Source organism: Lipotes vexillifer, unplaced genomic scaffold, assembly GCF_000442215.2.
Source record: "Lipotes vexillifer unplaced genomic scaffold, Lipotes_vexillifer_v1.1 scaffold314, whole genome shotgun sequence".
NCBI classification, from domain to species: domain Eukaryota; kingdom Metazoa; phylum Chordata; class Mammalia; order Artiodactyla; family Lipotidae; genus Lipotes; species Lipotes vexillifer.
In genome coordinates this window covers 1,008,887-1,021,346 of record NW_006777107.1, presented here as the reverse complement: position 1 = coordinate 1,021,346, position 12,460 = coordinate 1,008,887, and positions in this window count along the sequence as shown.

Genomic DNA, 12,460 nt, shown 5'->3' with positions numbered 1-12,460 from the left:
CTCTTTCCTCCCACTCTCCTGCCCTAGGATGTAAGCTCCACAAGGGCAGAGATCTTTGTTTTGTTCACTAGTGTAGCCCATGCACCTAGAACACTGACTGGCCAGCACTCAATGAATCCTTTTTTTTTTTTTGCGGTACACGGGCCTCTCAGTGTTGTGGCCTCTCCCGTTGCGGAGCACAGGCTCCGGACGCACAGGCTCAGCGGCCATGGCTCACGGGCCCAGCCGCTCCACGGCATGTGGGATCTTCCCGGACCGGGGCACGAACCTGTGTCCCCTGCATCAGCAGGTGGACTCTCAACCACTGCGCCACCAGGGAGCCCTCAATGAATCCTTCTTGATGAATGAACAAACAACCTGAACAGAAGGCCGCGTAATTTCATAGTTGCTGGGACAGCAGTCTGTAAAGGATTGTTGTTTGAAATGTAAGAATAGAGTGTTTCATCCATAGAACTGAATACTTCCTGTGATAAGTTATGAAATATATAGAATTATTCCTGGAAACATTTTCACAAAACTGTCCATTCTGTAGGGCTCACTTTCACCCAGACTTATCCCTTTATTGAATTGTGTCTATGTTTCTACCTGTATGCCCTTTCTACAAGTCCACATTCCACCCACACCTTAAGGCCTGATCCAAGGGCTATTCCCTCCAAAAAAGCCTGCAAACTCATCTCTTTCTTGTTTTTGAATCCTTATAATATTTGATTTGTACTTCTCTTAAAAGAGTCATCCTATTATAAATCCTATTATAGTTATTTTGGGAACATGTTAATGGACTGTGAGTCTATTTACCATCACACCTGAAACAACAACAACAAATGGGACAAAACATATGAAACAACAGTTTTCAAGATATAAGAACACAAGGCAGTATAGGACCATGATACTCAAGGGTTGAAAAACAAGTGAAATGAACCCTACAATGATCCCAGTCTACTTTAGAGAGTTTCCAGGCCGCAGCACATGGAGAGGAGACTGATGCAGAGCCCGACAGATACCCTGAACTGAGGTGACATTGCTGAGAGTCTGGGGAGACCGGGACAGCTAGAGCTCACAGGAAAGAGGGCTGGAGTGGAGAGAGCTACACAAAAAGAAAATTCTGGAGATCTGCAGAGGGGCCTCTGCAAACATTCAACAGAGTACTGATCAGTGCATGTGTGAGGAAACTACCCTGTGCTGGGGAGAGGAGCTACCCTAAGCATTAGAGAAGCTAGTACCCAGTGCTCACATGGGGCTAGGATACTGCCTGTTCCCCTCAGCCAAACTGGAAGACCTAATGATTCATGGAGCATTGGCTAGCCTACTCACAAGAGTCTTTCCTCAGTACTGGGATACAGTTAGCCCTCAGTTAAGCACAGCTCTGGTTGCATTTAATGAATCTTAAAAGCAAGACCCAAAAGGATAAGTTGTTTTCCAGTAGCTTAACTGTATCCCAGAACAAACATTAAGAACACAGTAAAAGTGAATTCACAATGTCTGGCATCCAATTTGAAAACTTAGGAGGCATGCAAAGAAGCAGGAAAATGTGACCCATAATGAGGATTAAAATCAATCAGTAAAACAGACCTGAAACTGACTCACATGTTAGAAGAGCAGACAAGGACTTTAAAATGATTGTTTTAACTGTGCTCCATATGCTGGAAAGGTTAACTAAAGACATGGAAGATTTGATAAGGAGCCAGATCAAATTTCTAGAGATGAAAACAATATTGTCTAGAATGAAAAATACACTGGAATATGGGCTCAGTGGACTTGAAGGCATAGCAAAAGAAAATATACAAAATAGGACTCAAGTGAAAAAAAAGTAACAGAGCCTCAGTGAGCTAAGGGATAACTTCAAGTGACCAAAGGAGAGAAAAGAGAGAGGACAATAGAAATAATATTTGAGGAAATAATGGCCAAACATATTCCAAATTTGATGAAAACTATAAACCTACAGATACAAAAATCTCAATGAACCACAAACCCAAGAAACACGAAGAAAATGACACCAAAGCACATCATAACCAAATTACTTAAAACCAGTGATAAAGAGAATATTTTAAAAGCAGCCAAAGACAACGTTAAGTATGGTAAAACAAAGATAAGGATGACGTTGGGTTTCTCATTAAAAACAATGTCGTGAGAAGTCAGTGGAGAAACATCTTTAAAATACAGAAATAAAAATCTATCAACCTATAATTCTATATCCAGTACACTCGTCTTTCGAAAATGAAGGTGAAATAAGAATTTTTTCAGATATAAAAGTCAAAGGAATTCATCACAATTCAGCCTGTATTACAAGAAATGTTAAAGGACTTCCAGCAGAAAGAAAATGATACAAGTTGAAAGTATAGATCTTTACAAAGGAATGAAGAGCCCTGGAAGTGGAGGCTACATGGATCAATACACAAGGGTTTTGGGGTTTTGTGTTATTATTTAAATCTCTTCAAAAGATAATTGACTATTTAAACAAAAATAATAGCAATGTAGTGCGGGAAGTTTATAACAGATTTATAACATATATAAAGTAAAATATATGATGTCAGTAGCATGAATACAATGAATACTGAGAGAAGAAAAATATAAACATACTATTTTAAGATTCCTATATTTTATAGCTATCTCTGTACCTGTAGGGTCTTTCCTGTTAGACTTAGAGTATGATCCCTTTATGTTAGGATCCTAGTTATTTGTCTTTTAAGATTATGTGGTATAAAATAACCTAACGTACAATGAATTGGCCTTTGCAGACAAGATTCCTTAATTCCTATTTGTCTTCCAGGAGAGTGATTGGTGGGGAGAAGAGCTGGCTACATGAAAGATGGTGGCTTTTCATGTCTGAGGAGAATTGCCGGGAAAGCTGTTTTCAACAAGCATCTGCTCTGAGCCAGTGAACACACCTATTTGCTTGTCTGGGACTGCTACTTACTCTTAGCCTAAACTGCATTACCAGTGGTCCTGGCAAACACAAAATCTAAAATTGTGGAAATAGGAAAAGCAGCAGAAAGAAGCCATTAAAGAAAAGAACTATTGGGGACTTACCTGGTGGTACAGTGGTTAAGAATCCGGCTGCTAATGCAGGGGACATGGGTTCGAGCCCTTGTCCGGGAAGATCCCACATGCTGCGGAGCAACTAAGCCCGTGTGCCACAACTAAGCCTGTGCTAGGACTTCCAGCAGAAAGAAAATGATACAAGTTGAAAGTATAGATCTTTACAAAGGAATGAAGAGCCCTGGAAGTGGAGGCTACATGGATCAATACACAAGGGTTTTGGGGTTTTGTGTTATTATTTAAATCTCTTCAAAAGATAATTGACTATTTAAACAAAAATAATAGCAATGTAGTGCGGGAAGTTTATAACAGATTTATAACATATATAAAGTAAAATATATGATGTCAGTAGCATGAATACAATGAATACTGAGAGAAGAAAAATATAAACATACTATTTTAAGATTCCTATATTTTATAGCTATCTCTGTACCTGTAGGGTCTTTCCTGTTAGACTTAGAGTATGATCCCTTTATGTTAGGATCCTAGTTATTTGTCTTTTAAGATTATGTGGTATAAAATAACCTAACGTACAATGAATTGGCCTTTGCAGACAAGATTCCTTAATTCCTATTTGTCTTCCAGGAGAGTGATTGGTGGGGAGAAGAGCTGGCTACATGAAAGATGGTGGCTTTTCATGTCTGAGGAGAATTGCCGGGAAAGCTGTTTTCAACAAGCATCTGCTCTGAGCCAGTGAACACACCTATTTGCTTGTCTGGGACTGCTACTTACTCTTAGCCTAAACTGCATTACCAGTGGTCCTGGCAAACACAAAATCTAAAATTGTGGAAATAGGAAAAGCAGCAGAAAGAAGCCATTAAAGAAAAGAACTATTGGGGACTTACCTGGTGGTACAGTGGTTAAGAATCCGGCTGCTAATGCAGGGGACATGGGTTCGAGCCCTTGTCCGGGAAGATCCCACATGCTGCGGAGCAACTAAGCCCGTGTGCCACAACTACTGAGCCTGTGCTCTAGAGCCCAGGAGCCACAACTACTGAGTCCGTGTGCCACAACTACTGAAGCCTGCGCGCTTACAGCCCATGCTCCGCAACAAGAGAAGCCACCGCCATGAGAAGCCCACGCACTGCAACGAAGAGGAGCCCCCGCTGGCCACACTAGAGAAAGCCCGCACGCAGCAACAAAGACCCAACGCAGCCAAAAATATACATAAATTAATTAATTTTAAAAAAAAGAAAAAAAAGAAAAGAATTATCTAACTCATAAGGACCCATATAACCAGCTCCTCAGGAAGGAAAACGAAACTAACACTTATCCACATCGAGAAGCTTCACATAGAGGAACTCACTTCGTCCTGTGAGTGATGCATTGTTCCAACTTGACAGATGAAATAGTGGAGATTCAGAAAAGTAAAGTACCTTGTCCAAGATTACATAGAGGATAACCTTAGAGTTCTACCCCCTTAAACAATCCTTACACTTTTTAGATAAGATAAAAACCAAAGGCAATATTTTAAAGTGGGGTTTTCTAGGGACTTCCCTGGTCGTCCAGTGGCTAAGACTCCATGCTCCGAATGCAGGAGCCCTGGTTTGATCCCTGGTCAGGGAACTAGATCCCGCATGCCACAAATAAGAGTTCACATGCTGCAACTAAAAGATCATATGTGCCAAAACTAAGAGCTGGCGCAGCCAAATAAATAAACAAATATTTTTAAAAAATAAAATAAAGTGGGGTTTTCTAAATTTTATTTAAAAGTCTATCGTGCATAATTACTTCAAATGGTTTATTTTTTCATTTATAAAGTAAAAATGAAAATAATTATAAGATGATCAGAAATTCTCAAATTTTATACACACACACTCATTTTTTAAGCAACTTAAGTAAATAATATCACGAGAGTTATCATATTCAAGAAAAGCAAAACTTTATTTATTTATTTATTTTTGTGGGAGGAGGGTGGCTGAGCCAGATAGAAGCCACTCTCCAGGCTCATTTTTTTTTTTTCCACACACACACACACACTATATTCTATTTTTACAACAGATAAATAAACTGACACCAAGCATTGTAAATAGATGACAACAAGAAAAGCAACAATGATTGCAATTATCAAACATGAAACACACTCATACTGTGTCATAATATTGACATTCAGTCCAATAATCCTCCACTGTAACAGCTCCTTTACTTTGCAGTGAAAATTGATTTGTATATTTTTTGCCTCTGAGTCCTTTAGGGATTTCTTTTTTTTTAATTCAAACAGAAAGTCACAAAAATTATAATCATCCTCATCAGCTCACTCAGTCCCATGTAATTAATTTATTTTTTCATCTTGATCTTTTGTTAGCACCTTTATGAATTCATCAGTTTTCCATTAGAGTTCTGAAAATGCTTATTCATTCAGTTCAGCTGTATAGTCAGTTACTAGAAACCTGTGCTTGTCAGAGTCTTTTCCATGAATTCCTTGAAGATGAAACCCTTTTATAGCAACATTATTGCAAAAGCATCAGAGTACACCCAGAACTGTCTGTAAATGACAAAAGACTTAAAAATGACCACGGTTAAAGATTTGATAAAAGTTCATAATAATGCAATTGACAAGGAAATTTAGTTATTTCTGAGATATACATTTTAAAGTAATAACTAGAATTATGACTTATAACATTATACCAAAACATGTAAGATTTTTAGAAATTTCATGTAATGTCTGAAATATTTATATTAACACATTTCCATACAAATAACCCAAAGAAAGTTTAGTATTAGTTGTTTTTGTTTGTTTGTTTATACAGCAGGTTCTTATTAGTCATCAATTTTATACACATCAGTGTATACATGTCAATCCCAATTGCCCAATTCAGCACACGACCATCCTCACCCCACTGCGGTTTTCCCCCCTTGGTGTCCATACGTTTGTTCTCTACATCTGTGTCTCAACTTCTGCTCTGCAAACTGGTTCGTCTGTACCATTTTTCTAGGTTCCACATACATGCGTTAATATACGATATTTGGCAAAACATTTTTTGAAGTCACAAGTTCTCTTAAAAGGAAAACTCAAAGGAAATATCAGGATTAATGAAATGAAAATAATTAAACAGTAAATAGCATTGTATCATATTTCTCTATTAATTTGCCATGCTCTATCTATGATTGCTAAAGATTTGAAGAGCTTTTTAAAGGACCAAAGTGAAAATATCTAAATTGCCTTTTGGTTAGAATAACCTAGTTTCTTTAGTAACCATAAGTTTAAACCAAGGATAACAGCTCTTTTTTTTCTTTTTTTTCATGTATTTTTTATTGAAGTATAGTTGTTTTACAGTGTTGTGTTAATTTCTGCTGTACAGCGAAGTGATTCAGTTATACATATATATATATATTTTTTTAATATTCTTTTCCATTATGGCCTATCATAGGATATTGAATATAGTTCCCTGTGCTATACAGTAGGACCTTGCTGTTTAAATAACTCTTTATTATAAACAGATTCCACATCTTCAGACTGTTGTTCACCATTCAAAAGGAGAGAACAGAAGTCTGCAGGATGAATGTGATTTCTTTCATTAAATGGAGGTTGGATGGTATAGTGGGTTGAATGGTAGCTACCCCCCCAAAAGATACGTAAACACTAAATCCTCAGAACTTGTGGGTATTAATTTATTTGGAAAAATAGTCTTTGCAGATGTAATTAAGGTAAGGATCTTGAAATGAGATCATCGTGGATTAACTGAGTATGTCCTAAATCCAATGACACATATCCTTATAAGACAAAGGCAAAGGGGGATTTAACACAGACAAAAGAGGAGAAGACCATGTGAAAATGGAGACAGAGATGGAGTTATGCTGACACAAACCAAGGAGAGACACCAGAAGCCAGCAGAGGCGAGAAAGGATTCTCCCCTAGAGCCTTTGGAAGGAGCACAGCCCTACTGACGTCTTGATTTCAAGCTTCTGGTCACTAGAACTGTGAGAGGATAAATCTGTGTTGTTTTAACCCACAAAGTTTGTGGTCATTTGTTACAGCAGCCTTAGGAAGTTAATGCAGATAGGGTGCAGTTTAACCAGTAAAAACTTATTTCTGTGGAGGGTTGCTCCTCAGAAGGAATTTTTATTGACTCTTTCCTAGCCAATGAATAGATGAAAACTCTCTTGAGTGTAAAATGTGATTTCTAAGGGATGATGTGTCATTTTGATGATGCAGAGTTAAGTATTGCCTGCAGTGTACAGTGCCTTAAGTTTGCAAATTTTGTAATTTTTCTAATCGACTGATAGAAAGTGACTCTTGTTCCCTGAGCATTAAATTATTTTCTATTACAGTTTATGAGACATTTAGAATGGAAACTTGTTCCTCTTATCAAGTCCACAGTCAGATTTCCCCAGTTTTTCCCCACAATGTCTATTACATAACTTTGAGTAAATATATGGAAAAGAAAATTTAGTTATGACAAAATTTAGGCAACTATCTGACCAGTAGGACTCTCTATGCCACAGATATGATTTACCTGAATGACAAGGCAAAGCTCATTATGTGTGTTGCACAATCATTTTAAACCATGCTATAACTTAAAGTTATGGTTATTTAGGATTTTATGCAGTCAGGCTGAATGGAGTTTTTAAGAATTGCTTTTGAAGAGCAACGGGGCAGCATGTGTCAAGGAACTTTAAAGTGTTCTTAACTTTGACCACCGAATCCACCTCTGCATATCTATGCCAATACAGTAACCCTAAATTTAAAAATAGAAAGTTATAAATGTAGTGATATTCATTATGGAATGACTTAAAATAGCAAAATATTAGTAAGTTTCATCATGGAATGGTTGAAAAATTCTATGTTGTATGGAATATCATGCAATCATTAAATAAAATATGATGTTTTTAAAGACTATATAATAATATGGAGAAATCTTTTAATAATAATATGTAAGAGTAGTCTGCAACAATAAACTTAGGGGATGATTAGAACAATGTAAAAAGTATGCATGGAAAAACTGATTGAGGGAAATATACTAAAATGTTAACTAACAGAAGGTGTATAGTAGGGTCATGGTTCTTCATTATTTTTGTCAAATTTTCTTTATTTTCTAAATGTTATTGTGATTGTTTTGGCTCAAGTTGTGAACTGACCATAGCCAATTTGGGCATGTGTACTGGGTTGTTTTTTTTTTTTTTTTTTTTTTTGGTTGATATCAATTGCTATGAATAGTCATATGTAGCTATAGGTCTTCCCTCTCTCCTTTCCTTATAGCCTCAACATCATAGTTACCAGGTAGTATCTTAGGATAAAAGCTAGTCTCAGACCAAATTCTGACATACGCCCAAGCATTTATTAGAAACAAATATTACAAGAATTTATATAACTTGTTCTGTAAGCTGGATAAAGTCCCCACTTTCTGAAATTTTAGGTGCTCTGCCACCCTTCCATGAAAAAACTGCATGAAAGAAACAGGATTCAGTTAACCATATAGTTGGCATGAGGTAATCAGAAACCTTCCAGTTATCAACTAGTCCCAGAAGTGTTTAGGAATCATGCTCTTTGCACCACCCTCCCCCTATTGTTTCTTTTTGGAACCCTGGACAGTGTATCTTTAAAATATTTTAACCAGTTTCATATCTTGACTGCCACTAATTTCATAAATAAAAACTCACTTTTAACACCCCTGCTCTGCAGAGGAAAAGGTAAACCCTCTCTAGTAGAAGATAACATCATCTGAAACAGACTCTATAATTATTTTTATACACAGTGTTAAGCATCATTAAAAAATTCTTAGACATATCAAAATAAAGCCAAGAGAGGAAGAAAAATAAAACCAAATACACAATAACAATAGAGCCACAGGTGGTCTAGATACTGAAGTTAATAGATGTAGACTTTAGAATAATTATGATTAATATATTCAAGAGAATAGAGAAAAAGATATGGATAAAGAGAATTTCTTACTCATTTAAAGAATTGGAATCTAAACAAAGAATAAAATAAAAATTCTAAAATCAAAGTAGATCGCCATTATCTAACAGCATTACATTAAAAAAAAAAAAAATCCCTGCTGGATGTGAACTGAGAGAGAAAAGATAAAACTTTGTGAAGTTAGGTAACAATCTCCCCCACTCCTGGTCTATATTTGCATCCAGTGATTTATACATAAACTAAGGAGACTTCTAGAAACATATAGCCCCGATAGAGGTTCAGAAATAAGCAGTATATACTGATGAACTGAAGCCATTGCAGTGGGCGATAGGATGAGGCTCCAACAAGAGTGGAACTGCTGAGGGTGCTCAGACGAGGTAGCAGAATGAGATCTCTGTCCCAAATTATTTTAGTATTATCTGCAATCGGCAGCAATGTTGTTATGTGATTTAAGGCAAATTGGCAATAATGAAATAACAGTCAATATGTAAGTTCTCTAAACCACTGATCCTTAGTGGGGTGTAGGCAGTCCAGGAGTACATATATAGTCTGCTGAGTTTTAGGGAGGGAATGCTAAAACATATTTATATTCAACTAATCTTTGAAATGGTTATATATTTATTTTCATCGTGTATGTACATAGTATACTTATATGTGGAGCATACTAACTTGTAAATATATATACATAGTTTGAGAGTGAGTTAAATATATTATTTTTTTACTGTTGGCCAAAGTTTGGCCATTTCTCTAAACCTACATATTCATTTACTAAATTTCATGTTGCTTCTACTATATCATGATTCAAATCCCACTATAGCTGGTTAATATCTGAATTTGGAGTTTCATTTGCTAACCTCAGTTTTCTCCATCTATAATTTCTTGGAATTCAGGTGTTTTGTGAACTAGACTAAAAATGACAACCTTATTTTGTAAAAAAGAGAATAGACAGTTTTCTCAAATTTAAATGTCTTTCCAGTACATTTTTATTAAATCTTTGCCTATTGCTCTTATTTGTTTTCCAGTTCTAGTAAACAATAAAACAGATGAATAAAAAATTAGCAAAAAGAAACAGTAAGGTACAGATTTTTTTTTCAGCTTGTCTGCTAATTTTGTTTAATGGATACATGCTCTTAGCTATGACTCTTTTTTATTGCAGATGTATAATATAGTCATATATTTATTTATTCTTACCTTGTATGCTGGAATTAAGCTTATCAGCATATTATAAGGTTCCTTAAGGGCTCTAGACTCCCAAGATATGCTGATGCCTGAAAACATTGAGAAGCATCATTTTATTTTATGGCTTTGATATCTGGTATCTTTTAATAGCACTTGGAAGAGTAACTTTTTCAGTTGACATAGATTTTGTTTACATGTAAATAACTCGACAGGACAGCATATTTTGAGAGTAGACAAGGGAAGGAAATAAAGGAGCTAGGCAGCTAAGGAAGAGAGAAGGCCTGCTAGGAGGTGTGGAAAATAAATGTCCTTCTACCTCTCAGTTTGCCTGGGGTAGGCCCTGCATCTTAGAATCTTATGACTTCAAAGAAAACTCAGAGGTCATTTAGCCCAGCTGTGACTGAGGGGGTTCCCAGGACACAGGACTTTCAGTTTTAAAACTAGGAAAGTCCCAGCAAACCTCATGCAACCTCCCACATTCTGCAAGGATCCCTTCTTACATGACAAACAAAGCTGTTATTGTTCCCATTTTACAGATGAGGCTGGTGTCAGCCAAACATCTTTTAGAATACTCTCAGTGATCTCAGTGATGGGAGGCCAGCTAGTGGGTCTGTTAGAGGCTTCCTCCTCAAACAGAAGTATTTCCCCATCATTTACATTCATTGGTTCCTTCTTACATGAAAATCACAAAGCGCTTACATTTTTCAAGTCTGAGAGGTCAAAATTCAAATAACCCTAGCCCCTCACTCCTCAGCTCAATATACATAATCATTTCAAATCAATTCAGCATTCAAGACCTGTGTAAGGCTCTGGAGGGTATCTGATGAAAGAACAGGGGTCAATGAACAAATCTATAAAGAATACTTGATAAATGTGTCTAAACATGGTAGCCCAAGATAAGAGCCCCTGTTGGAATAAAAGTATAATATGAAATGCATATGAGAAATAGAAGTGCAGATAATTAAATCTAGGCTATAGCAAGTTATTTCCTACAGTGTGTCCTATCAGTCAAACTTGACAAGTTAATTCAAATTGGTTTGATTATGTGGACATCTTCAGCTCAAAGGCTGAATGACAAACTCTGATCAAAGAGAAAAACTTATACTGTAAAAATAGTATTATAAAGATAATTTTGAGGGGGAGGAAAAACTCAAGGGAAGCCACAGTTTCAATTATAAACCATATTAACTAACTGTCATTATTAACAAGGAGATAAATCCCATTACAGTTAAATGTGCATAAGGTGCTAAATTTAGCAGCCATGCAATAGCATTGCAACTCAGAATAAAAGGAAAACTTCGAATAATTTTTGCAAGACAAAGTAAAGAAGAGAGGTTAGAAGATGGAGCAGGCAAGTGCATTACTTCAGACTAGCCTGAAATGTGCTTTAAGATAAAAAAAATCTGATTTTTCTTTTTTCCTCTTTTTTAGATTAGGTTTCCACACAGGCCAAATACACCAGATGATTGTGAAATTTTCACTTTAATTTGCATGCCTAAGTATAGTTCCACATTAGAAATGAGAACAAGGTGAAATGTAACTGATAAAGTGTAAGGGAATACCTCTTGGTTAAAGAATGGAATTAATTATCTGAAATTAAAAACAAATTTAAGCTTATATCATGACTATCAGATTTTTCTTAATTCTACCAATAATTCTATAACATCAGTTTAACCCAATTTCTGGATTTTTTTCAATGCAATAGATTGTTTAACTGAGGAGTCTAAATTTGTCAGGTGCTTTGGAGGTAGGTCTGTGTGCATGAACTTGCAATTTGAAGCCAAAACCACAAAATAACATGACATGACATAGCCAGTAAATAGCATATTATTTTTGTATTTCTCCTGGAATTATTTTATATGATGGTTATTACTGGTTCTGGGTATTTTTGAAATCCTGTAATTTTTAGCAAAGAAATGTCTAGATGTGACTCTGGTTCCTGAAACTCTAGCCAGTCATGAACCAAAGACATGCAGTTTTTTTTTTTTTTTTTTTTTTTTTTCTGGTGTTATGCGGGCCTCTCACTGTTGTGGCCTCTCCCGTTGCGGAGCACAGGCTCCGGATGCGCAGGCTCAGCGGCCATGGCTCACGGGCCCGGCCGCTCCGCGGCATGTGGGACCCTCCCGAAACGGGGCACGACCCCGCGTCTCCTGCATCGGCAGGCGGACTCTCAAGCACTGCGCCACCAGGGAAGCCCAGACATGCAGTTTTAAAACAAAATAATAAAGTTGGGATAACTGATGCTATTTTACATATATAGAAAATTTCAGACAATGAATTTTTATTTTGACTAAAAGTACTGTATTAAAAAAAAACCCTCTTGGGCTTCCCTGGTGGCGCAGTGGTTGAGAGTCCGCCTGCCAATGCAGGGGACATGGGCTCGTG